The sequence below is a fragment of the Spea bombifrons genome, chromosome 5 (assembly GCF_027358695.1).
Source record: "Spea bombifrons isolate aSpeBom1 chromosome 5, aSpeBom1.2.pri, whole genome shotgun sequence".
Classification (NCBI taxonomy): domain Eukaryota; kingdom Metazoa; phylum Chordata; class Amphibia; order Anura; family Pelobatidae; genus Spea; species Spea bombifrons.
Genome location: NC_071091.1, coordinates 21,832,190 through 21,859,819, shown reverse-complemented (window position 1 = coordinate 21,859,819; position 27,630 = coordinate 21,832,190). Strand labels below are relative to the sequence as shown.

Here is a 27,630-nt window from a genome sequence, read left to right as displayed (position 1 = left end):
TCCTTAGCATTATTCCATGAGCGATCTAGACAATATTGTGTTTATCAGTGTTAATAGAATCATTTTTTATACCAGCCAATTTTAACCTTTACAAGTCACCAGCAAATTTGTGGATCTACCAATTCTGAGACACTAAATGGCTCCCTAAGGCTGTGTTTGAAGTATTAAGCTGTTTTCATAGTGAAACCTAAGAAATGGTGTGTATAACTTTCTATTGAACGGGAAAAGCGGTGTACTTAATACACTGGAAGGTCCTGTTACTCTGGTTTACAAGATAGTGTGAAAAGTTAATAGAATACAGCTTCAATCAGACATGTGGAATAGCTGTTTTTCTGCGTCCTTTTAAACTGGATGTGTGCTGGCTCGCTGTTCTTGTTCACTGTTAAGATACACTGAAACTTAGCTTTTCAATCAGACTGTTTGCATCAGGGCATAGTCTCTATATAGAACTTCAATGCAGTATGTTAAAGGTAGTTTTACACAAGTAGAATAGATTGATCTTCATCCTCCTATTTCTGTAAGCTCAGAGCTGTTGCACCCTTGCTTCGTATATTTACTCGTGACTCACGTGTTATTCACTACCCGTGAGAATGACACTGACTCATTGACAATTAACATTGTCCTAAAATGGAGCACAGAACACAGACTCAAAGCAGTCAGTCTCTGAAATGTTTGAATTCTTTATGTGAAGAGCCTTCGGGAAAGCTATTTTAAGAAGTTATAAACTGGAGAGGCTACTCCTGTTAAGGGAAAACACAGCTTGGACTACAGTGTGTGTAAACTCTCCAGTTTCACCAAATTGCGACGTCTTCTAAACATTTTATTAGGAAAGTTTGTTAGGATGGTTGTCTCCTTGCACCCTCTAGACATAATGGGTTTACCGAGACTCAGATCATGGTCAATTAATCGGATTAGCGCACAGGCAGTGGCAGAGCCCTTACTTCCCCAATAGATGGGTTCAACACTGAATATAGACAATGGTGAAAAGAGGTCAATGACTATATGGTCAACAAAACCAAGATACACCCTGGATTCCATTTAATAAAACTGTAGCTGTCCCTTTGATGAATACTGCAATGAATAGCCTGAAAATTTATGTGCAGAAGACAAACTCCTACCAGACAGGTGTGTCCAAAAAGTGCGGATGGAGCCTCACAACTGCACATGAGTATGCACATGTAGATAGTATGTGTTGGACAGAACTTTGTGCTTTACCAGTTGACTTAGTGATGTCACCATGTATGCTTTGAACTTATATAAGAGCAAAGAGCAATGTATTCTTATCTTATAGCTAACTATACCAAACATGCAGACTCTTGAACCCAGCTGAGTGTTGTTTTATTGCCTCTCTAATCAAACTCAGCGTGACCTTCTCCTTTGTGGTGGAAAAATAAAGATACATTGTCGAACTAAGTGGTAAAGGTACAAAGAACAACATGTATGCAAACCATTGACACACATTGCTCCAGTTTGTGCTGCTGTGGGGTAGATAAACGTTACTGCCATTCTGCTTCAATGTCATTTTTCCTGTGCACTTTGTTAGGAAAATTGATCTTTTTCAAGGTCAGGGATTTTTATCAATGGAAATGAAGTAGATGTTTAAAAGTAGGGAAAATAGTTTGATCTATGCATCTGACTGCAGTTTGACTAAAACAATGCATGGATGAAATTTTCTGCTCTTTATGATGTCATTCCATTAGACAAAATATTGAGCTCCCTAGCATGTTAAGCAAATAAACCTTAGTTTTTACTCTTCCACTGAGGGTTAAAATGATATGAAAACAACTCACTAACTTTTACGAAGTTCCTATGGTAACACGTAATTCAGTCTGTGAAGGATTTGGCCGTTAAGCAGGACTAGGAATGATATTTCAAAGATTGCCTTTATATATAAACATGGAGCAGAGTAAGTGGAACAGCACCTTTATGTCCACCTTGTCATTTTTTTCATTACAGCACTAAACTACATTTTTATAGAACACTAAAGTATTCTTTATAATATTTATATATAAAAATAAATAAAATGTAAAGTTACGCATTTTCCAATCAATACAAGGTGCTGATTGGACATAAACAGAACATCGTAACACCCGGCTCTGGCTGTCGAGTTTAGTGTAGAGTATTTGACTACTTATTGAAATATAAGCAACTGCCCAATTATTTTAAACAGTCTGCGACCTACAGGGCTTGGCAGTCAGTTACCATTCACAAATCTTACAAAAATGTCTATCTTGTCACACTCACTGGCTGAGTCCACCAGTCCAAAGCTGAAATCAGAGCAGTTTTGCAGTCCTGAGGACTAGCTAGGGAGTTGTCATGGGAGTAGACCATGGGGCAGCCCCCAGCCTGAATATATGCCTACATATATCCCTCAAGCCTGGCTCGGAAGGTTATCACTCCTATAACCATGACTTGAAGGATGACCTGATGAAATAAAAGCATAATGGGACAACACAAACACGATCTGTGTGCCACATTTGCAGCTTCTGTTACCTAAATAAAACCCTGAGACAGGTAGCATGGTGCCATGGAGGGCTTTGGATTTGCTATTGATTTCATGTCATTTGAAGCAGAGTGCTGGACTTCAGTGCTCGAAGGCTACAAGCAGACCAAGAGTTTATCAGAAAATATTTTATACCTATTAAACCTACAATATAGACTGTCATATTATGTGCAGTCAGATAATCTTTCATTTTATTGAATCTTCTAATTAATACTGGTTTCTAATGCTGGACAGGAATGTTCATAAGAAGCTCTTTATTTTCCATCACATTTTTTTGCCTGAATTATAAAACTAATCCTTGAAGACAATCCATATCACTACAGGTACTTAGAAGTATTAAGACCCCTTCTGGAAAACTAATGAGTAATTGAAATCAAATACTAACACACACGCTAACACTGTATTCTTACACCCACTTACACCATATAGTAACAAGCACATACAAATGCTAACAGTGCTGTCCTGCTGCTCAATGGGCCGGTTACTAGTTTGATCTTTGATGTAGTAGGCACGGTCTCCATAGACTGCACTACCATCTTAAAGACATAGCATGCCTTTTAATGCAGGGAAGGTTGGAGCGCTGCGCCAGGGTGCTGTGAGAGCTAAATACATCGCTGCATCCTAACACCATGTTTTAACACATATGCTTATTTTACCGCCATACACTTACACGCACACTCTTTAACACCATGCACTTACACATACATACAGACATACGCACACAGTCTTTAACACCATGCATGTACACATACATACAGACATACGCACACACACTCTTTAACACCATGCATGTACACATACATACAGACATACGCACACACTCACCTATCATCTGTGCAGCTCACACAGCTCTTCCACGCCCTCTTTATTACCTTGTAACCTGTCTCCAGTGCAGCTCATTCTCTCCATTTCAACTGCCACACTTCTGCTACCTACTAGCGCAGAGCCATGTAACTTGTATTACTAGGCATCTGCACACCAGTGGCTGGGGCAAATGGCGCTCACACTATGGGCCCATCAATGCTGCTACTTACCATACTTCTCCCTCACACTTATGATGTCATATCCCAGTGCTTCACTTTCTCAACAATGCAGAGACCACTAACACAAGTGAAAACATGACTCTCGCTTGCCCCGCCTAAGAAAGGAAATAAAGGGACGTTGCAAGCCTTACTTGCCCCAGGCCCAGCAAACTATGATAGGGGAGACTGTTACTGAGTGCATTGAATTCCAATAGCTCAAATATTTCAGTCAGCTTGCTTTTAATGGTCTAAGTTTTTTTCCCTATGACTCCTGTTTTGCTCCTGTATGAATATACATTTTGAGTATTTACAATACTTAGTTTCATAAGTGAAATTGGTGTGCTCCCTGTATCCTCTAGCTTCTAACGTCTTAAGCCGCAAAGTAACTATTGTCACAGGATGTGAAATTAGTTTAACTGTCCGTTTATGTAAACCAATGGTTGAAACAAACTTTCCAAGCAATGGTGTGTTACCATTAATACTGGCATTCTAAATCTAAATGATTACTATCAGTATGTCATCTTATTAGTGAAACCAGAAAGCAGGTAAAGAATATTATACTGTTCTGGTTTGTCTTTGAACCTGATGTCCACTGACCATTGAAATACATTTGTAGAGCCACTGGCTTAGTGCCTTAGTGACGATAGGTTTGTGTTTCTGGATCACCAGTGTAGGAAAGACTCTTTTGGGGATTGAAGTGCCCTTTCATGCACATGGCATTTGTAGGAGACCAAGGTTTTGGCACGCACCCTTGTCAGTGTGCGCTGCATTGCTTTGCACATGCATAGACACCGTAGAGGCTGGCAAGCAATAGCAGGCAGCAGGGGTACATGCCTCTTACGTACAGAACCTACTTATTGATGCACGCTTGCTGCCAGAATGCATGACACAGGTGTAACGCCAGTCTCATATGAGTAGAGCATGGGGGGGGTACAACAGCCCTCGAAGGGCAGTCAGATGAAGTATGCCTGGACAATATGTCTGTTTTTAAATACATGTATGCATTAGACAACCATTTTACTCTCCAGTTAGTTTATGATATATGAATATATTTTGTTTTCTGCATTCTATGTACATTTCTAGTCTGTTGTCCATAGACATTGCAAGGTCCACAACCATCTACTCACCTAAGGATATTGCTAGACACAGGAGGACCAGACTGAAGCCCAGTCCAGTTGGTTGTACGAAATCATGCACACATTTCAGATTAGCTCTGGGCATAGTCCAAAACTGTACTATATGACAGAGGACAACATGAATAATTCCTCATATTCCACCACTGCAAGGTGATCTACCTATGTATATTCAACAAAGTTATTTTCACCTGCATGAACCTTTCCGTACTGAAACTCTATCCGGTATTAAACTAGGTACATGGTTGTATTTTATTCATTTGCAGCTGTTTTTTCGTTTATTTCTTCATAGATATGTGAATAATAAAATAAATCAAATTGCATTCTTCTTTGGTCGATAGAAATAATGTGTTTGATGTGTAGAAATATTTTAGTTTCTTATATATAATCCTACCCTTTTTCAGTCACCGCCATCCTTTCTGCTGAACGCAAGAATATGATGTCATATCGACACAAAGAGTACGGTGGTGGGCAGAAGCAGCGGCGGAACAAGTGCGCTGGGGCCCCATTTTTTGTGTGCAATAAACACAATTATGAATTTTAATTAAACAGCAAATACAAATGTAATTTTTTTAAATAAAAAAAAGTCATAAACTTGAAAACAAAAAATGTTCTTACTCTATTAACTAAGGAAATAAGAAATGGATTGCAAGGGACACGAAAAAAAATCCAAAAATTCAAGCCAAAATTGCAGGTCCGCTAATCCTGTTACTACATTCTTGTCTAGAGGGCTTTTGATGTTTTGCTGAGGTTCATGCCTGATTACAACTAGGATTGAAGGAAAGGAACAGGGTACAGGTTGGAGTTTATAGATTTTATATGAATATGAAGTGACGTCCTATGTAAATTCCAGCAAAGAAAAAGTACTGCAGGATTAGAAAACATTCAATTAAGAGGGTCTTTTTTTAAATGATGTCATCAACAATTGCTATCCCACCTTTTGGGCTAAACTAAGAAATCTTTCTAAGTAAAAGGAAATATTGTCATGATTTTCTTTTTACTTCATTAAATAGTACAACATATAATAAGTCTTCAATGAGGGGGTTAAAATAAGTATTATAAGTGATCCTAATAGCACACTATTACTACACACTTTATTGATACTTAGAACGAATCATGTGAAAATAATGTTATGGCAAACAAATGAACTGATATCGATCCATAATTGGTTATATATGTATATTGCTAACCTTTTTACATTTTCTTGATATTATTACAGAAAATAGGATACAGTACCTGCAACCTTTTAACTTGTTACAACAAAATGTTTGAGAACTTGCATGTGGAGTTCATTGTTATGAATGAAGTTGGATGGAGTTCATGGAAGCTAATATCATTAACTAACCAATTTCTTGTCCTTGAGTCTTCTCCCTTCGAATCACTGACCCAGGACACCAGATTTACTTCCCTGATTTTTAATTATTATAACAAGTTTAAGACAGTATCTGCATCTTTTTGAAATTGTTTTGAGAGAATCATAGTACATTTATTTGTCTTCTGAAATTGCTATGCAACTTTTTGAAATTGTAATACAAATGAAAGGGAGTAATTATAGACAGTAGACAAGAGTACTTGTACCATTGCCAAATTGTTGCGTAGAATGTCCCTGCACCTATACGAAATTGTTCTAGAAAGTATAAGAGGGCACCTGCACCAAATTTAAAATGTATTAGAGTACTGGGACCTATAGTTCATTCTTATAGAAAACATTTAAAAGTACTACTACCTTTGTTGGAAATATAAAAGTTTGTTTAGTATAAAAGAGTACTTTTGCTGTCTTGATATCATTAGAGAAAATGAGACAGTATCTCAATGCCAATATACAAAAAAGGACATAGTGTGGACACCATTTGGAATTATTTTGAAAGCGTTTGATAATACCTGCACTTTTTTTTTTTAAATTGTTAGAAGAAAGAATTTGAGAATCTGCATCTGCAGTATATTGTTATGGAAAGCAGGCAAAAGTTATTGCACCCTTTTGGAATTGTTGAATGTATAAAGGAATCTTTCCGAAATCTTTACTCAGTACTAAAGTAAGGTAGTGGGAAAATGGTCCTGCACTTTTTTTTTTTTTAATTTGTGTTCGAATGCAGTATTTTTTCATAATTGATTATTAGAGATAATAGCAGATAGCGCCTGTAGATTTTGTAATTGGCTTTGAAAGATGTATTAATTAACGGACTAGTACCTGCAAGTCATTACGATAGAGAGCAGATAAAAGTACGTGCACATTTTTGTTATAAAAGTATAAGAGTTTGTGTGCCTTTCTGAAATTGTTACACAAAGTAGGAAAATGCACCTGCATCATTTTGAAATGGTTTTAAAAAAGAATACAATATCTGCCATTTTTTAAAAAAGAATTGAAAGCGTACCTGCACATTTTTGAAATTGTTATAAAAAGGAATTTGAGCACCTTGAACTACAGTTTGTTGTTAAGGAAATCAGACATTTTCGAAACTGTTGAAAACATAAAACATTACTTGGACCTTTCTGAAATTGTTACGTAGAGTAGGATAATGATTTGGCGCCTTTTAGTATAGCATAGTCATTTTTTCTTGATATTATTAGAAAAATAGGAGGTAGTACCTTATTTTTTTTTTGCACACATAAGCAGGTACCAGCAGCTTTCTGAAACTGTTATATAAACAGATTAGAGTACTTCCATCTTCAGTTAATTGTTATGAAAAAGTGCTTGACTGTTGAATTTTTGGGGGTATAATGAGAATTTGGACCTTTCTTGTTTCACAAACCACAATAAAGTGCCTGCAGAATTTTAAAATTTCACCCTTTTGAAATGGTTTTAAAATTATAGTATTTGCTACTTTTTGAAATTGTTATAAAAGAAAATAGTATATGTACTTTGTTGAAACTGCTATAAACAAGTACAAGTGCCTATATGTGTTTGTTATAGGCGTTCCTGTGCCTTTAAGAGCACTTGTATCGTTAAGACATTTTTATAGGAGACAGTACCTTTGCCTTTTTAGTTTTTTTTCCCTTCTTGTAGAGTAGAAGAAAATGGATAGCTATACATTTTAAAATTGTTTTAAAAGTATGAGGGCATTTGCATCCATCTGAAATTATTACAGAAAATAGGACAATGCCCATTTTTTGTTAATGTTATAAATGTATACACGAGTACCTGTACTTTCCCTCAGTTGTTATGGAAAGTTGAATTACCCACACTTTTCTGAAATGTATTTGATGGTGCAAGGGCACCTATAACATTTGTAGTATGCTTTAGAAAATTGCATACAATGCCTTAATTTAAAAAAAAATGAAAATGTGAGAATGTGTGCTTTATGAATTTGTTATACAAGTCGTAAAGGGTTAACTGCACTTTTTTAAAATGCTATTAAAAAGTACTTGTACCTGCATTTGTTATAGGAGAGTATCTTTGTTTCTACTGTTCAGAAGATGTAACAGAAAATAGGACAATATACTTTCTCGTTTTTGAAATTGTTTTGTAGGTAGAGTGCATGCACCCTTTTGAATTTCATATAAAATGCACGAGGCCAACTGTACCTTTTTGAAATTGCAGGAAATAAATGAAGGTTTCTTGTACTTCCAATTCTTGTCAAAAATACTAATTGCTTTTCAAAAGTACTCGTACATTCTTGCAATTATTAGAGGACATAGGAGACATTTGTTTTTGAAGTATAGGGGAGTATTTGTACCTTTCATGTATTGTATTAATAATGTAGGAAAGAGTATACTTACTTTTTTAAAACTGTACAAATGTATAAGAAAGTACCTACAGTTAATGGTTGTAGAAAATATACAAGAGTACCTTTTGGAAATTATTCGAAGTATAAGAGTACTCGCCCGTTTCAGAAGTTGTTAGAGCCAGGAGAGAGTACATGCACTTTTTAAAAAATATATGTAAAAGAAAATACCTGCCCTCTTTTTTAAATTTTTCATTAAAAAAAAAAACAAACCAGAAAAGCTTCTGCACTTTTTTGATAATATGAGTACTTAATGTCAGCAAAATCAGAATAGAATGTAAGAGATTGCAAGGACACACGTTTTTGTAACTGTTACAAAGGATAGAACAGAGTACCTTGTTATCGGAAGTAGAAGACTATACTTATTCCCTTTCAGATTGATTTAAAGGTAAAATGAAGGACTTGCAGCTTTATGAAATCCTTACAAAAAAAAATCTGTAAAGACCTATACCTTTCTGAAATTTCAATAAAAAGAGTATCTGTATCTGCATTTACCTGTAACAGAAAGTACATTTTAAAAATGTTCTAAAAATTTAAATGTAGTACATGTACATTTTTTAACTGTTAATATAAATTAACCTAGAGTGCCTACACGTCTTTGATTCTGTTTCAGAAACATATAAGAGTACCTGTAACCTGTACCTACGGGAGTGAACCTGCAGCTTTTTGATATTATATAGTATGTTTCTTATAAAACCATGCAGTACCTGCGTACTTTTAATTACTAGTAGTGCCTTTTTTATAGAAAGTACCTCAACCCTAACAAAATTATAATAAAGATATACTTGATGTTATCATGGAGATTACCAAAAAGTACCTAAACCTTTCGGATCAGAATAGAAAGCATAACTGGGAAGTTACATCTTTTTTTAAACAAATAACATTTAGGAGGACTATTTCTTTTCCTTCTAATTGGAATATATGCAAGAGAATGTGCACCTATCTGAATTTACATTTCAGATTATAGACTATGGTAATGAAATGCCTGCACTGGTTTGAGATTAAAATAAAGGAATGCAGATGCACCCTTTAGATATTGTAATAAAAAGTCGAACAGAATAGTTAAACTAATTTAATATAAAATTAAGCACAAAAAACCACTTAAACATTTTTGATAATTCTAATAGAATGTACGGGAAAGTACTGGAACGTTTTAAAAGGGTAACAGAAAATGCGTAAGAGTTCTTGTAAATGCATGATAGTACACAATGTTCCTATCTTTTTGCTATTACAGTCAATAGTTGAAGATACTATATGTGCCTTTATGAAACTTGTGTATTGTGCATTCACCAACCTCTTAAATGTTATGACCAAAAACATAGTAAAGTACCCACCTTATATATTGAAAACCTGTACAATTTTGACATAGTAACTAAAGGGAGTAGTTGAAAAAAATGGACCACTTCAAACGAATGAAGGATTCCCTTTCCCCCTGCGGACATCCCCTCAGATAAGGAATAGCTAATCTGATGCCACTTTACAAAACAGGATCAGAGCCTGAAAAGTAAGAACCTGCGAGTTCAAAGAAGGAAACTGTTTTAAAGGATTGGTAAGAGGCAACCTGGAAACAATCATTAGTAGGAGATGGCAAGGGTTCACGAGTAATAACCCCCATATTTACTTTCTATGAAAAAGGATCAAAATTATAGATCAGATTTAATTCAGTAGAAGTGATCTTTTAGTATTTTTCATACAATTTTAATACTATGCCACATAACATGTTACTGTATAAATAAAAAAAATGCATAGGTTACATACATTGTACACTTGCATAACTACGGTTGTGTTGTATGTGTGATCAAGTGTGTGATCATGATCAATTTTGTATTCTTCTCTTATTGGGATAGTGATATAAGGAACATGGGAAAATAATAGATTTTTTGAGAAAGGATTTATATTTCCGATATAAAGTTGATTACCACTTTAGGTGGTACTGTGCTAGCTAGTTGAATATATAGGAGTAAAGATACTTTTCTAAGAAAGAAACCTCAAACATCTGATAACATATAACTTTAATGGGATTGTAAACATACGCTTTCAGGGTACTAAGGATCCTTAGTCAAATATAAGTGTCCTAAAAGCCTGCGTTTACCATCCAACATAGTAAGTAAATTGGATGGCCATTTCTGAAAAAGAGGAGAAACCTGGTGGATATCCCTTCTTGTGATGAGCTACACATCAGATTCGCATTAGATTTCTTTAGCATGTTTCTTTTAAGTGAACAGCAGGAAGTAGTCTAATAGTTCTAATAAACTAAACTACATATTACTCCTGTTAGCCATGTATGCATCACATTTACTTTTAGCCTTTTAGCTACATTTAATATATTTTAATTAAAAACCAATTTTCTCAATTACTTCTTACCCCAAGCTATGAAAGACCGTACGCTCATTAGAGCAGGGCCCTTCTCACCTGCTGTTTCTGTAAGTCAATATACCACTTGTTATGTCCTGTCTACCCATTGTACAACACTACAGAATATAATGGCGCTATATAAAAACAATAACTATAATAATAATAGGTTAGGGTGCTTGGTCTAGGGGCACAGTGTATTGCTAAAAAAGGGTGATGGTAGAGGGTAAAAAGTCAGTGGGCAACTGGAAGCCAAAGGAATTTTAGAGCTAGAAAATTAAAAAAAATTATAATTGGTTAATGATAAACCACATGGGCAAATGGATTTTGCTTGGGTCTGGAAAATGATAACTCTATAAATCCCAGTCCACATAACGACTGACCACACAAATGACTCAGAAATGCAAATGATAAGAAAACTACCAACGTCAAAATTTGCATGCCAAAAGATAACTGAACACATAGATATTGCACAAAGATCTAAAATGGGCGAGAATCTTATTTTCATTATGCTCTGGAAACACGCTTCAGGTTTCTGTTCTCACGTTATACAGAGAAGATGTATCTGTAAAAGAAAACAGTATCTGTATGAGAACTAAAATGGAGAATAAAATAAAACAAAGTTAAATAATGCAAATTCCAATTTGATTACTTATAGTATGTAAAATGTGAATTCCTGTCTGAGATGACTCAAAACAAAGCCCAGATGGATATAGACAAAATGAAAGACTATGAATTCAAAAGGCAGATGTAGGTTAATATACTAAAGTATAAAAGGAGTGTATTTGGGAAACAAACAAAAAGCAATGCAAACTTTACGCACATTTTAAACAAAAACATTACATGTATTACAAGGTTAATAAATGCACACATCCTGACTTTAATATTATCTTAATAATATTATCTTAATAATTACTGGAATATTCAGTAAAGTCCTAGCTATTGTTTTATAGGAAATGCAAATCAACTACTTATTCAGAATTAAATTCAGAAATCTTAATGAACTGGTTACAGTTAAGAAACTTTAAATATATATAAGTAGATACAAAAGACATTTTCTTTTGTTATAAAGAAACGAAAAAACTTGCCAGTATTCACTATAATATCTATGTTATCTGTACTCATTGCATAGGAAGGTGACATATTCCAAATACTACAGAACAAAACAATTGTGCAGTTTGTGTATATATGTATGTGTGTGTATATATATATATATATATATATATATACCTATAATCACCTCTATGATAGGCTTTCCAAAGTTTCGGAATCTGCATATGTTTTCCTCTACAAGTATGTTCATATGTTCAACGGTACAAAGACTAGAGGGAAAGAATTTTCACTTCCAGTGGAAGAGATAAAATCCAATGCAGAATGAGCTTGGGGTTTTCCCTAAAGTCTTTGGTCTCGCCTTAGATTCGGGATAGCCATGTACCGATCCCATGCATATTTGAATTTACTGTGTTAACAGTTTCCACTTCTGTTGCTTTCTCTCCACTGGCATATCAAGCATCAAACAACATACTGTATGTATACATTCAATTGTGACGAAGAAACAGGGGACCTACACCTGCATATGCAGAAAATGGACCCAAAAGCTAAGTAGGGCCAGGAGAATTTACATAAGCTGCTTATATATTGGTGACCGCAGAGAGGATCTCTCTTAAGTGATGCAGCCGAAAGAAAGAACAAGCTGCATGGTGATTACAGGAATTGCAAATCTAGTATAAGTCAGTTTAAATGCTTGCATGACCCAACCACAGTATTATTGCAACCACAATGGTTAAAATGCAAAGCGAGTTCATTGTGTTGCCTTCAACATTCTGAATAACCATAACTACACATGCAGTGTTACATTCTGTTTTATATAAACAAGTGTTTGCATAATTGTTTGCGTGTCTATTTATGAACCAAGTAGTTTTGGCTAGTGGCTACTTGAATTTATTTTTTGGAACTTAATTGCTTGACATAAAATTGCATTTAAAAGGAACAATATAGCTTCAGGTCAAAGTATGCCCTACATCAAATGCCATGTTAGGCTACACAGGGGTGGCCATTGTGTGGGGCAAGTCACTCAGGGAGCTGTGTCTCCGGTAAACCTACAACAGACTTTGTAACCAGCATACAGCCATATTTCCATTTTAAAAAGACATTTGTTTCTCAATCAAAGTTGAATAGTGGAAGGCGGATCAGCATAAAACCTGCCACTGGCACCCAGTAAATACCATTATATATAGGTATATATAGGTACTCATCACCTTTAATTGGGTAATTGTGTCTGATGTGCCATTTTATTTAGTGCATACCCTAGGTGCATACATGCATTCTAGCTTAACATGATTAAAAATAGTCAAATATTGGATATCATTTGACTTAGTGAGACAAACATTAAAAAGTCAACACAAAAGCACAATTTAATGGCGAGAAGGTAAATCTTGGACTTCACTAATCCATGTGAAACTAGCAATGCTGGCCATTCGTGGTGCTGGCGGCTATCTCCTGATGACGATCAGGCAGCAGTACAGGTTGTCTGTAGTGTCTCATAGGTGTCCAAAAATCAAATGAAGCTTTTCCATTACAAATCAGAGGATCTCACCAATTACCCCATGCTCCAAAAGCAGGGCACTAGGACAGTTACTTGTAACAGTGCCGAAATCCAGGACCATTGGTAGGTATGCACAATACAGGGCCAGCCAAGTAGTGACATATCCAGGGCACCAGTCTCCGTACTACAAACCTCTTCAATGTCCCGATGTGCAATGGGACAGTCACAAGGGAGATTGTTGATCACTCCAACTGGCCAACTTACACTATGGAGGCTGTGCAGACTCAGCAGAGTCTCCATAGACTGCATTAAAAGGTGCCGTATGCCTCTAAGACACTGTCTTAGAGGTACATAGAATCTTTTAAATCATTCAGGATACCAACTAGGTTGGTACCAACCCAAGGTAAATATAACATTGCAAACTTGTCTGTCAAGGTTCACTTTAGTGAATATAACACCATGTTTGCTTTTTTCACAAACACCTTTGTTTATTGATTTCAATCACATGACAAAGTAAATCTTTCCATTGTAGGCTGGGGCTTTGTGCAGGGAGCCAATCCAGGATAAAAGCAATAAGATCCCTTCCATGGTTTTCCCATCATCCTCGCCTTAAAGGGGAACAAAGATTTTTTTCTTAAAAAATAAAACTAACAACAGCTTGTGCTTTTTTAAAAAGAATTATGTTTGGAGATATTTGGTTTAAAAGAAAGGGAGTTTTCTACTTCATAGTTTTGCTAAAGGTGGCTAAACTAGTAAAATTGTCCTGAATTTATCTTTCTTTTCCTCCCTCCACTCCTACAAAGCCTACAATAATAAACTAGCTTCCAGCAAATCAAAGTAGCTTAACAAAATGGGTGTAAACGCGATTATATAGGTTTGTTTAGTGTAACGAGCCATATACTGTAGAATTATTTGAGAAAAGGTGCAATTGCTCTGATTTTGTGAAAGATTCAAACCTAGCATGAAGACTATGACGCTGCTTTCTCTAACTGGAGAAAGTATGGTATTTGTACCTGTGGGGCTCAGAATCTGAAACATTTTTACAATTCTTAAGGGGGTAGGGGATACTTTCAGGGTCACACAACAAAAGCGGCAGCCCCATATTTCTCATTGATAAGATGGTGTGTGAAATTCCAAATAGGCTCTTTCTATGCTAATTACTCTGGCATATCTGAAATCATTGCATGAAAACAATACAGTGAATGCACGTGAATTTTAGCATTTGGCAGAAAGATGGTGGCAGGTGATATAACCCTCCACAATTTCCCACTGCTCGATTCGTGTCCCTGTAATAGCTTTGTGGGCAATATTTTAGGGGTGGAGGAGATGCCTTCCTTTGCCCCTCCAAGCAGATACCCATGAGCATATTCTATGCCAGGAATGTAAAATGAATAATATAACTAAAAGCAATGCCTTGACATGACTAATTCTCTTGTAAATAGAGCCAACCATCCTCCAGAGCAAGTATTACTAATCTTAAAGAATTATTACTTATATAGCAGCAAAAGATTCCGTAGAGATGTTAAACAGTGTAAATTCCTAATAGCTTTAACACTTCTTAAGGAATATTGGTACAAAAGGAAAAGAGCCCTTACAATCTATTGGATACTACTATTCTACTGGATTTACCATTATACATATTCTTGAAATAGTCATATTTTGTTTTTGGAACAATTTAAATGTTGAATAGAAAACTATTTGCTGTTGTCTTCACAAAACTCATCTACTTTTTTGTAACAGACAATGAAATATAATAACTTTAAGACAATTTAATGTTAATGTTGAAATCATTTTAAGGGACTTAAGGGACTTATTAATCACCAACAAATGACGCAGCAGTGAACACATTACGCTGCATCGGCTGAATAATTTGTTTATGAATGGTTTGACTTCTAGAACATGACAGAAGGTACATACTCTTTTGGTCTACCAAATGCATTACAATGTGTGACAGTATCTGTCCAAGAGAAAACCACCCGTTTTCATTTTAATGGATTTTGTATATTTAGAAACTGGACATCAACAAAACAAACTATTACATTAAATGATTTAGTATTGTAATGTAAATGCTAGTATCTTATATTAAAAGACCATATATTCATTTTGTGTAGTTTTATAGTACGATGGTGCCATGTTGATCAGCTCAGTGTTTTTGACTGCAGTCGCAGGGTAATCACATTCCCCATAACATGGTTCTTTTAAGACTGTCTCCATTTCATGGCAATGCAAAGCAAAGGTTTGAAAGGTTGTTCCTTGTGGGGGATGGGCACAGAATGCTGGAATCTATAGATCTGCTGTGTGTGTCATAAAGTGACTCCAGTGAGCAATGCCTATAAACAGTATTACTGGGTGTATTTTATATATGATGGCAGGAAATTCTTGCCTTTGTAAAATCTAATGTATGTGCACTGAACCGTGCAATCCAAGATCACTAGAAACTTTAATTTTTTATTTTTTTTAAACTACTAGTTTAGCACAGAATTAAAATTATTGACAAATATCACACATACACTTTTTACATCACAAATCGGCAACTATTTAATCTTTTAACAATCCCCCAATATCCAATTCTTTATTTTGTAGATTACCTTGTAATATAGGTGGTAGCTGATGACTGATATAACTTAAGTCCCTTGTTCTCTGGAATAACTAATTCTAGCATTTATTAATAGTACCGCAGTTACCTTCTTTTTATTCTTCTAGAAATGCCACACGGCTCTAGCAATCTGCCATATCTTATTTTATTTATACCTATCCGATGATTCCAAGTCAAAGCATTAAAATGAATGGCACTTGGAAACACTGCACAATTAAAAGGTTCAAATGAACATTTCAGTGTAAATAATGTTTAAATCTTAAAGGTGTATAACACAAAAGATAATATCAAGGTTTATTATGCATGGTTTAAGTGTGCACAATACATGATAAAACCAAATGAGGACTGATATAACTCAGGCTCCATGTTCTCTGGAATAACTAATTCTAGCATTTATTAACAGTACCGCAGTTACCTTCGCTTCAGTCTTCTAGAAAAGCAACATGGCTCTAGCAATCTGCCTTATCTTATATATCCATATCTGATGTTTCCAGCTGAAGGCATTAAAATGTGAGGCAATGGGAAACACTGCACATGAACAAACCTATATATTATCTATTTTAATCTTAACGGTACATAACACAAAAGATAATATAAAAGATGATAAAATTAGGAAAATGTTTAGTTATCAGGTAACCCAATACATGAATACACAGTATATGACAATAGTGATCCACTTTACCACCAATCAGCAACATATATGAACAAAGCCAATATTCATATATCCATTCCCTTTTATTTAGATGAATACTGGAATATTATATATATATATATATATATATATATATATATTCTTACAGAATCAGTTATAACTATATTTATATTTTTGAATTGAATATATACATTTACTTTATGTGGCAGTAACCTTTAACACAAGGGACATTTTCCGCACCTAGAAAAACAAAATTGTTATGGGTTTTGACATTAAGGGCGCAATTGGTTTGCACGATGAGAAAAGTGAACATAACTGAAACAGAAGCAGTGGACTCAATTTTCAGAGGAAAAAATAACTCTGATAATAGAACACCAATTCAGCTGTAGACTGCAAGAGAAAATGTAGCGGTACAAACTAGTTTTAAGTCAGATAATATAATCTAGCCCACGGAGTGATATAAAAGTGAGAAATTTCTATAGCAACCAATAGAATTCTCCCGCTGACTGCTTCAAAAGCGGAATACAGCGCAACTCCATATAAAAGTTGAGACACAAAGTTAGATGTTATAATGATATTAATTGATTTAGTTTTATAACACAGAAATTGGTAGAAATGATTAGGTGATACAGGTATTTTATCATTTTACCACTGGAGAACATATCCAAATGTCTATATTCACTAAATGAACCTATATATATATATAATGGTATTTACAAACTGAAATATGAAACATGCCTGTACTGTGGCGCCAGCTATCCTAAATTTTTGTTCTCATGATCTGCATTATTTTTCGCCTTTAAGTTATCTCTCCACTCTTGTTATGTTACTTATTGTTGCTGATTGGTCCAGACATACTTTGAAAGGCTGCGTGAGGAGAAAGGAGAACTTCAGAACAGGATATTGATTAGGTTTACTAGTTTTACAACAGATCTCATCTTACGTCAGATAAAACAGTTTCTTAGTTTTTTAGCTAAATATCTCCAAAACAATTACAATGCAAACAGGTGCAATAGGAACTTGATAAAAGGATTTGCATATTCTAAAGGTCGGGAAGGCAACTGTTCCCATTTTAAAGTTCATCATCCTATAGTCAATCTAAATATACATCATTATTGTGACTTCCAAAGGATTCATATTTCCCTGCAGGGAAAGTAACATCCAGAGTCTAAAATAAAGCTAAAGGTCAACGCTAGGGCTGGTGATTCTAACATAATGAGTTATAGTGAGTAGCTAACCAGTTGACAGAAATAAACATCAAATTGCCTTTTTTTTTTTTTTTTTAATTCTTCGGGTTGTCATTTAAGTTCTTCTTGTTGTAGTATGTAGCCAAAGGGAAAGATTCCTGTACAATTACCTGCTCATGTTTTCCTATTCTAAAGTACTCAACAAGCCATTACAGTCAGCTGTGCGTTTCCAGTTTCACTCAATAAGAGTTAATCTTGATTGCTAGATATAATACTTTTAGAGACACCTTTAATTAGAAACCTACTTTATGGCAAAACAGCAATAGATTTTATTAAAGTCCCCAAAATTTTAGCGTCAGCTGAATCCATTGACAATTCCAAATAAGGAATTCCCCTATTCTGGAATTCAAATGGTATCCAAGGATTCAGCAAATTAAAGTGATTCCACCTAGACACACACATTTAGAACATCTCTGGAGATGGGCATTACAAACGCCAAACCTTGAAGATACAAGGATTAAAAGCAAAGCTAAGCACTTCTACGAGAAGATATGACTGAGGATAAATATGAATAAACAAAATGTTTTAAAACTTTGATATAATTACCGAATTCTGGTTATACGACATTTAACTAAGCTGATGTGACTGTCACAATACGGAACTACGTATAAAAATCGATAATGTAAAAGTAGCAGGTTTCATTGACATATTGAACAAACAAGCAATATGAGTTATCACTCAAGTGGAATTCTAGATTTTTCCAGCTTGTAAAACCTTGGAAAATATAAATGCAGGTGTCTAACAAAAAATTAATAGCATCCACCAGCAAACACCCATGTGGTTTATGTCATTTTAATTAAATATATGCAACATCATAAAGTATATATGATCATTTCACTTCCTAATGAAAAGCTTTTCTAGACAGTGTTATAGGTACTTAGAAAGGTTAATTGCTCATAATCATATCAATATATTTAATATTTGTTTACCTATCTGGACCTATGCAAATAATATATGTTGAAAAATATATTGAGGAAAAACATAACCATTAAAAAGGCAGCCTAAATAAACTAAAAATCTGAAATGCTCACTTCTATTTGCAAACTAGTTCTAGAAAGGTAAATTCTGCTTGTTCGCCAAACTGTTAATATGAAATCTACCAGCTGCCATGATGTTTCATTTCATTTCTCGTTTATATAACACAAATATCTACATTTTATTGGAAGTTCTAAGGAGCATTAAAACATTAACATACAGCAAAACATGTAAAAATATTAAAATACCGGTACAATTCAGAACTAAACACTAAACAAAGAATAGAATCATTTGTTAATAAATTATCTCTGATCTCAAATTAAATGGATTAAGAATTTTAGACTAAAATATGGCGCTTGCTGCTATGTGCAATACAACAAACCTAATAATATGTATGGAAAACTATAGAAAATGTACCCATTGCAAAAAATAAAGGTTTCTAAACATGTTCTTATTTTCTGCTTCTGGAATATATGTAATTAATTTGCTTAAAGTGAAATATTGAGAAGGTAACTATAGCAGGGCAGAAGAGACATTTCCTGCAAGAGGAAATGCAAACTCGGTTACTCACACGCCAGACAACAGAGCCAACAGATATCTAAAGAATGTTAGAGCCCAAAAGGACATAGATTACTGAAGATAACTGTGTTTTTCAGCCATTCCATCCTTTTTTGATTTTATTTTTCTCTTTTTACCTCTCTTTTTAAATGCTGCTTAAATGCCAGTTGTATGTGAAAACTGTCAATAATAAAAACAAAAACAGAAGACATCTGAACTTTGAAACATTTAAACACATAGAAATGCTTACATTTTGCTGTAGTGCTTGCTTGGTTTGCCCAGTTAGGACTACTTTGTAGGAAAAAGAAGAAGAAAGCAAAGTTCTTGGAAACTAATATTTTGTCCAAATACTGGGACCAATATTGAATATTGGGAACACTTAAATGTTTGCTAAACTGATCAAATCCATCTACATAAGTATTTATTAATAATATTACTTATATTGCTTGCACCTTAACAGTCAGCATAATTAATTGTGATCAAATGGTCAAATTTCTGTTTATGTGTAAAAATGTAGTAAAACTATTTTTGCATTCAAAGTATTAAAATATATAATTTAACATAAAAAGACAATTACAGGAGTAGGCAAGCAATGATGAAAATATATTGCATTTAAACAATGAAAACCTTGTAATTAGAACATAAAACATAAATAAAAGTTTTTAAGCAAGTATCTTTAAATGTCAATAGTTTACAGTATATGATGTTAATAGCCAAACTTATTGAAAAAACAGACTAAATTAGATATCGTGCATCAAGTTGATATAGGGGAATTAGGTTTATATATGCATTTTTTGTTATGTTATGTTTTCTGCTTATTTAGAATTATGTTTGCAACAATGATGTGTCAGGGTCAAATGAACTATTTGGTTTAAAGAGGATGAAAAGGTTACATCAATCAGGTCAACTATAAGGCTGGGAATCTAGTTAGTGGACAAAACAGAGTTACACGTCTGCAAATTGTATTTCCAAACTAACCATTGGGTTACAATTTTTGCATTTTTTAAACATTTTTTAGTGCTTTTACATGCTATTGTCATACATGTGTCTAAGGGATACACTTGCCTCCATTCCACATTTCTCATTGTTTGTTTTAACCTGAAAATTCCAGCAAGCCTTCTCTTGTTTGGCCATGCAACATGCATGTGTGAGACCCTCTCCCTCAGATGAAAAATTCCAACATTCTACTCCTCTAGAGCCCCCCTCATTAGCATACTGACCTAGGACCACATGGCCTGCTATGAGAGATTGATCATCCGAGTACTTTCAACTTTTTTCAGTTTTGTTCATTCAACATTCATTTAGTCACTGTGATTAACATGTTATATTGTTACTATTTCATTAAAATGTTTGAAGGGTAAAAAGGCTGTTTTATACACTATATCTTTTTTCTGATTTTTACATATTTTCCTTACTGTTTGCTGCATTCAGAAAGTGACACATTTCAGCATATTAAACATGTATTGGTTTCAAGGTTATTAATGTGAAATAATTGACTAAAAAATAAAATAGGTTTAATTCACACCACTTAATTCACAGTTATGAATAAAAACTGGGCTGAGTTTTGCTATAAAAGGGCCATGTTAATAATATTGCCACAAAAAAGGTGACAAGAATATATTTGTTTCAATTTGATTTTTTGCACCAATGCTTTTTTTTATTATTTTAAAAAAGATTCTTTAGTATAATAAGAACATAGTGAACTAGAAGTGTCGGTGGTGCTACAGGTTGCTCTTTTACAACAAAAAAAATATAGAAATAAAAAGATTATAAAAACCCTTTTATTTTTAAGACATAAAATCTTTTTTTTTTAAATAAAAAGGGCTGTAATTTCTGTTCCGCATTATATCATACATGTGTTAAAATATATTTTATTGACAGATCTGTTAAAGTCAATATATATATAAGAAAAGCTAACAAACTGTTCCATATGATGTTATATAAATAGGAAAAACAGATTATGAGAAATGTTTTTTTAGCCTTGTTTTTGCTGAAAACATATCTAGAGTCTAGCTTAGGAAAATAATTTAAAGTGGCAGATGATTTCAATGGAGAGTTCAAAATGTCTGTAATTAAAGATTTTGTCTTTCTTCACTGGTGTATGTTACATTAACAATAATAAAATGCATCTACATTTTCAGTTGAACTTTTAATTTCAATTAAGCACATACTTAATATAATGTACAGTAATATAACATTGGATTGAGAATTCCTGTATCTTATTTATTTAAGAATTAACATATTTATCAGTGCTATACAGGGGTAAACATGCAAGTTTTATTAAATAGACCAAGAGAGATTGTGCACTGACCCCTTATCTATAGCGTATACAAGCTAAAGCAGATATACAAATGTTTTCAAAACACTGTTTAATTAAACCAGAAGCCTTTTGGTTTGGTAACTATGTAAAGTTAGTGAATTAGAAGGGAATCCTCTAAATATTTCAAATATTTTTCCCTTGCCGCAAATTAAAGAACCTGATTGCTTTAGCACATTTTTCGATTAGGTGTGCAGATTGTGTATTCCTTTCGTCTTCGTTCATGATATAACTATACAAAACAACGTTTTAGCCTTAATTTCCACAACAACAAAAAAGCTTGATTATCCCACTAAACATGTGCAAAGGAGTGTATCTCCTAACACAAGTGATGAATGCATGTGGCCTTTGGACCTAACCACTGATAATGGTTGTTCCGGGCATACCACACACCAGTTTTAGAAATATGCTGATGGAATGTCAGACAGCCATCTTTAATGTTCAGCCCAGGCTGGAGCCACTCCCAGGCTAGTTTCACATCTATGTACCATTTTAACAGAGAGCAGGTTTCATTGTTCCTACTGGTGGGGTTTCATGCATGAATTGCTAGCCCATTTTACTCCATTACGCAATACGCCCACCCCTAGCAAGACATGCCAAACCACGTCGGAAATAATTTTCACATTTCTTGAGCCTTATAAGTAAAATTAATATGGTTTGCTGGTTTTTTTATTAAATGTCTGATTTAGGAAGGATTCCAGACTGTTGTATTAAAGACTCGATGTGCTGACAATTAATTCACGTAAATATTTGCCACGAACCAACTCATCCTAGAAGAATGTTAATAGTCATTTTTTGTTCAAGAAAACCCGGTAATGAAAAACAACAACTAGAGTGCGAGCTTGAAGGGTGCAAGCAGGGTCCCCTTTACCCAATGCATCGGTTTGTCTTTGTCAGTTTTAGTTTTTTTCATACCCTTTGAGTATATGTATTTTAAGAAGTGCTATCTAAATGTGCTAAGGAATGCGGTGGCCCTATATAAATAATAGCACATAAACAAACTAAAAAGCGCAGAGTATACAAAACTAATGTATAATCACACATACATATTACGTAAAAAAGCAAGCAGCATAAAAATGACAGAAAGAAAACAAATTAAGGAAAATTGGTAGCATCTAAACACGCATTTAAAATACTCATGTACTACGATCCTTAAGACAAATGTTTTTAAATCCTTACAGCAAATTTACAAATAATGTCTTTAACCCTTCATATACTAAAGGGTTATATATTCATGTGATGAGACCAATAAACACATCTGCCTCCTCTGTAAGCGATTTACATGCATTATACAAAAATAAAGCTCGTGCTGCATTTGTTAGATGTTTGGCCAATATTTCAAGTGGCAGAAATGTAACGTGGAGCTTATTAGAAAGGAGAGAAAATGGTTTTCTTGAGTCTCACAGGTACAAAATGATTTAATACGCATGTACACAACATATGTGTTTCTACAAATAACAGGCAAATTAGGTGTGTAATATATATCTATATTAAAAACTACAATTAAATACATTTTTTTGTCTGTAATAACCATATCTGTGTTGCTGATTGTTCCACGCAAGAAGAAATGCACACCCAAACCAGCCCAGCCAAGCTCTCCCTATATACTGCTGACATATGGTTTGAATTTCAGACTAGGAATTCCTCCATTTTAGAGGAAACAGTAGCATGCTGAAAGTATGTAGCTGCTCCTATATTCATTGGAGCACAAGTGTGTTTTGCATAAACCTCACAATGGATCTGACTTACAACCACATTCTTCTTTCAGTGCATCATATGAACTTGCCTGGGGTTTAGAACATTCCATAATGCTGTATTTTAGGGTTAGATCACAGACAACAAATACACTGCTATCTACCTTGTTTATTTTTACTCACAGGCCAAATACAAATAGTTTCTCAAGCCTTGAAGAGATAGGAGATGTATCTATGACATGTTTTGGGTTCATTGTTTTCATGCTGCAGTAAAGGTGACTGTAGTTCATTTCAGGCACCAGTATATTGGATTGTGACTTGTAATAAAGCTACCTTCAACCCAAGCACCCTGTGTATAAGATGAGGGGTTTAAATCTCCTTCAGCCACCACGTGTTCCCGTTTATGCCCACACACGCACATTAACCTCAAGCCACTTTAACTCCTCAATTAATATTACCGAGCTCCAGTACCCAGGGGCGTGCATTAGCGGTGGAAAGCAACCCCCCTATCAGCACTCAAGAGGTTAAACGCAGCACCCTTATAGGAAAGGCTAGCGATAGCCGTGCGAAGCGCTCAGGTGAAATAAGGGAGCGGGGTCTGCATTGCACACCCGCAGGATGCGGCTCCGGTTATCACATTCCCTCCCCGTCCCGTTAAGGGGAAGCAAACACATGGACTACAATTCTTAACCCTTTGCTTGTCTCCCGCGGCCTTTAAACAACAAGGGCACGACAAACAAGGGTAAGGAGGGGTATGGAGGCGAGGGGGCTGACTTGGCGCCACAGGCGCAAGAGCTTAAAGCGCGGAGAAGCCAATGAATGGGGAGACACGAGGGAAGAGGCCAGTCAGCCCGGGCTCACGGTGCAAGCGAGGCTGAGGGAGGCGACACTAAGTCAGCTCCCAGCCAATCAGCTGCGAGGACAGCGACGCCGCTCACACACTGGCACGGAGCGCCGTACTATACTACACACTGGCTACTACCGTTTACTACACCCGCCGGCCGCCCCTTTACTGCTGCAGCCCGGCTCTTCCTGCTGACTTTGCTTTAACGGCACAGGGAAGGATGCAGAGGAGGGCCCGCGGTGCGCTAATCACCCCCCCGCCCGCACTGCACACACTACCGGGGCCCGCCGCTGCTGTTGTGGCTCCAGGTGCGTGGAGCGTTCCCAGTGGCTGCTGTTTATGTTCTTAGTGTTTCGGAGCCGGGTTCAAAACCCCCCACTCCCTATCTCTCTCCTCCAGCACCATTGACGCTGCAGACCCAAGCGAGAAAAACGCATTGTTCTGGAAGATCGCTGCTCTTTGCCTAGTGATCCTTGATTAAAAAACACCATTCTGCTAACAAATAATCCCCGCGATTGCCTGAAAGAAATGTTACCTTTTGCGTTTAATATAATTTCGATCAATAAGAAAACTTTATTTCGACAAAAGGTGTGGAAATCAAAGCCCCCCCCCAGCTGTCATTGCTGAAATACTTTCCCTCTTATCCAAAATAATCTGCATACAGACCCAAGACGTATAGATCTACTATTATTCTTAAAGAATCCCGATACAAAATGTTCTAGATTTCTTGCAACTGTGTGCAGATAGAGGACCCGCCTCCCTCAGCAGGGAAACCCGCTCCAATTCCCATCACTCTGTGCCTTTAAATTCCAATAAATTCTATATATAGCCACTTTTGTACTACACATTAATGATGCTTTTAGCATATATATAAACATACAGTATGTATATTGGACGTATACCAATAGATCGAAAGCTCACAAGACCAAGGCCCTCCTTCTCCTTCAATACCAGTATGTTATACATTTTAATTTGTTAAATATTGTCCCTGCCCCCCCCCTTGAAACTGTGCCACGGAAGCTGCTGGCGCTATATACATAAATGTACATGCCACCCCTACCTAAAGAGAGCACCACGTTTTATACGAATACAAGATATTCCCCCTATAACAAATTCTGCCCCAGTTATACAAAAAAAACCCCTGAACATTTACACAATTGTGAAGTTTACACCATTATTACTAAATACCAAATTAAATGTGTAAGATCTAGAATCTATTTGTGAAGTATATGACCTAAATACTGTCAATTACAGAAATCGATTTTGTATTTTCTTTTTGATGTGAATAATCAATGAAATCCTCATACCCCCCCTTTCTTTTGCTTTAAATCTTCAATTGTCTACAAATTCTGGAATTTATTATCATTGAATTCTTCGATTAATGCTCATTTTAAAAGTATTATCACACAGCATTAAACCATCCTTTTTAGGCACACATTAAAAAAAGTTTACTTAAACTTCTATCACATTAATTGTAAACATATTTTCAAATTCATTTTATGGTTCATAAACAAATGTATACACAGATATATGCATCCATAAAACACACCCCATGCACACAATGTGAATTATTACACAACTGAAAAATTAAGTAAATATAAATATATATAACTCTTAAATCTTAGTTTAATTTTTCTCTTAATTAATTTATGGTAAACATTCTAGATCTCATTTATTGAATTCTGAATTATTATTTTAAAATTAAAATACAAAATAACCAATATATTACACATACTATGTTAAATGCATTCATATTATATATGTTTACATACATACGAGTTTCCATATTCATATTGTATATGAATATTAAATATGTACATAAATACACTTGGTGTAAAATCTATATTTTATGTGAAGGATTTGTGTTGTTGTGGCTATAAACACTTTAGTGAAAACTAGAAAATAAATAGTGAATACATTTATAAAATTGTAATTTACACATTTTCTATTTTATTTCTAGATATGTATTATTTAACATCTAAATTGTAAAAAAATAAAATAAATAAATTGCAGCCTGGTGGGGGAAAAATAAGATATTTTGTAAATAATAGAACAGCAGCAACACCCCCTATAAGTACACATTCTATACATACATATACCCTTTTAAATGAAAAGAAAAATTCTACAATACTTACAGATTTCTTTAGGCGAACTTAATATAGTGGAACTATGTCTGCAACAAGTGAACAAAATGAAAGCAAATGCTATAGAGGCTGGTTCCTTGAACCTTCATTCTAGATTTTGTTTTTACTACAGAAGCGTTTCCCATCCACTTCCCCTCCCCCCACAGATCCACCATTGTATTTCTTACAAATCCAGAAAATTATGAATGACCATATACATCGCATACAAAAAAACCCCAAACAAACAAAAAAAAACATGGTGTGTGGAGCCGAAATCCAGGAGGGTTTTGGTTTATTGTGTGACTGACCATCTTTTGGTACTTTGTAGGCATTATTACTATTATTATTATTATTAATAATAGAAATGAGTGCGATTTATGGTAGTACAGGGTGTCATCACCCGCCTTCCAGTTTATTAATCAGGAATTGTGTCTTGATGACGACAGCTTGGCATCTAGTGATGAGAACTGCAAAGACAATTAAAAAAATAAAGAACAAAAATGCGAAAGAAATGACCATACGAGGCCCCCCCCCCCCCCATGTATACTCTTATGATATACACACCCCTCCTAGTCATTCATCGGCAAGGAACCAATTGTGAACAGGATCCGAGGAAGCCACCAAAAACGAATCCCGAGCTTTACTGCAACCTATTACAGACATGAGGACTGGAGCGCAGTGGCACACAACAGCCTTGGACCATACCACTCCTCCTCCACCAACCACGTCTCCATCCCCCACCCCTCCACCATTCATTCTTGAAAGCGATCTACCTATTCAAAGTCCTCAAGCCATATTGGCAAACAGCGAGGGGAACCGCACGACCTCCTCCTCCTCCACGCAAGAGGGATTTTTTTTTACGCACACCCAAGGGGGAGGAGTGGGGGAGAGGGCGTGGGAGGAGACAAAGACAACTCCCCCCGCCTCCTTCCTTATATCATGTCTTATAAAACCAATGCATTAATCTATATATATGACTTCATAATAAATAGACCCAAATAAACACTTCAGCCATCTGCTACAATAACCGAGTAAGGAGTCAGGTTCCCGAGCGCTCTGGAACCCATTGCCCTGCACTATAGAGGAAAATACTTTTTCTAGAGCAGATTCCTGATCAACATAGCACAGAACCCCCATACTCCCCTCCTATATACACAAACACACTGACATCCATACATCCACCAAGCAACCCACCCCCATCTAAACTTGCCCTGGTCGCCTCTTTCTCTCCCCCTCCCCCTTCATTTCCATCTCTCTCTCTCTTTTTTTCATTCTCCTCCCCTCTTCCCCCTGTCCCTTTACCCAATCTCTCTCTCCCTCTTCCACCCCTCCCTGACTTTTTTTTCT

The 27,630-nt window shown here is 35.4% G+C and overlaps 1 protein-coding gene and 1 long non-coding RNA gene across 4 annotated transcripts in view; one reads left to right on the top strand and one right to left on the bottom strand.

The window, feature by feature from the left end:
• The window catches only part of TRA2A (transformer 2 alpha homolog), a 40,027-nt gene extending 24,287 nt beyond the window's left edge, over nt 1-15,740 (top strand). For both annotated transcript variants that reach the window (XM_053466608.1, XM_053466606.1), the window contains exon 9: nt 15,728-15,740. The gene's annotated coding sequence lies outside the window, so the exon portion shown is untranslated. The remainder of the gene's footprint in view (nt 1-15,727) is intronic.
• On the bottom strand, nt 11,252-27,022 carry LOC128496808 (uncharacterized). Of its 2 annotated transcripts, none has more exons than XR_008354261.1 (3): nt 26,848-27,022; nt 26,296-26,750; nt 11,252-11,297 (listed from the first exon to the last, which is right to left on the bottom strand). It is a non-coding gene; the product is annotated as an uncharacterized LOC128496808 (long non-coding RNA). The 2 variants fall into 2 exon arrangements; XR_008354262.1 differs by lacking the exon at nt 11,252-11,297 and adding an exon at nt 19,448-19,485.
• Nucleotides 27,023-27,630: the final 608 nt, after the last annotated feature.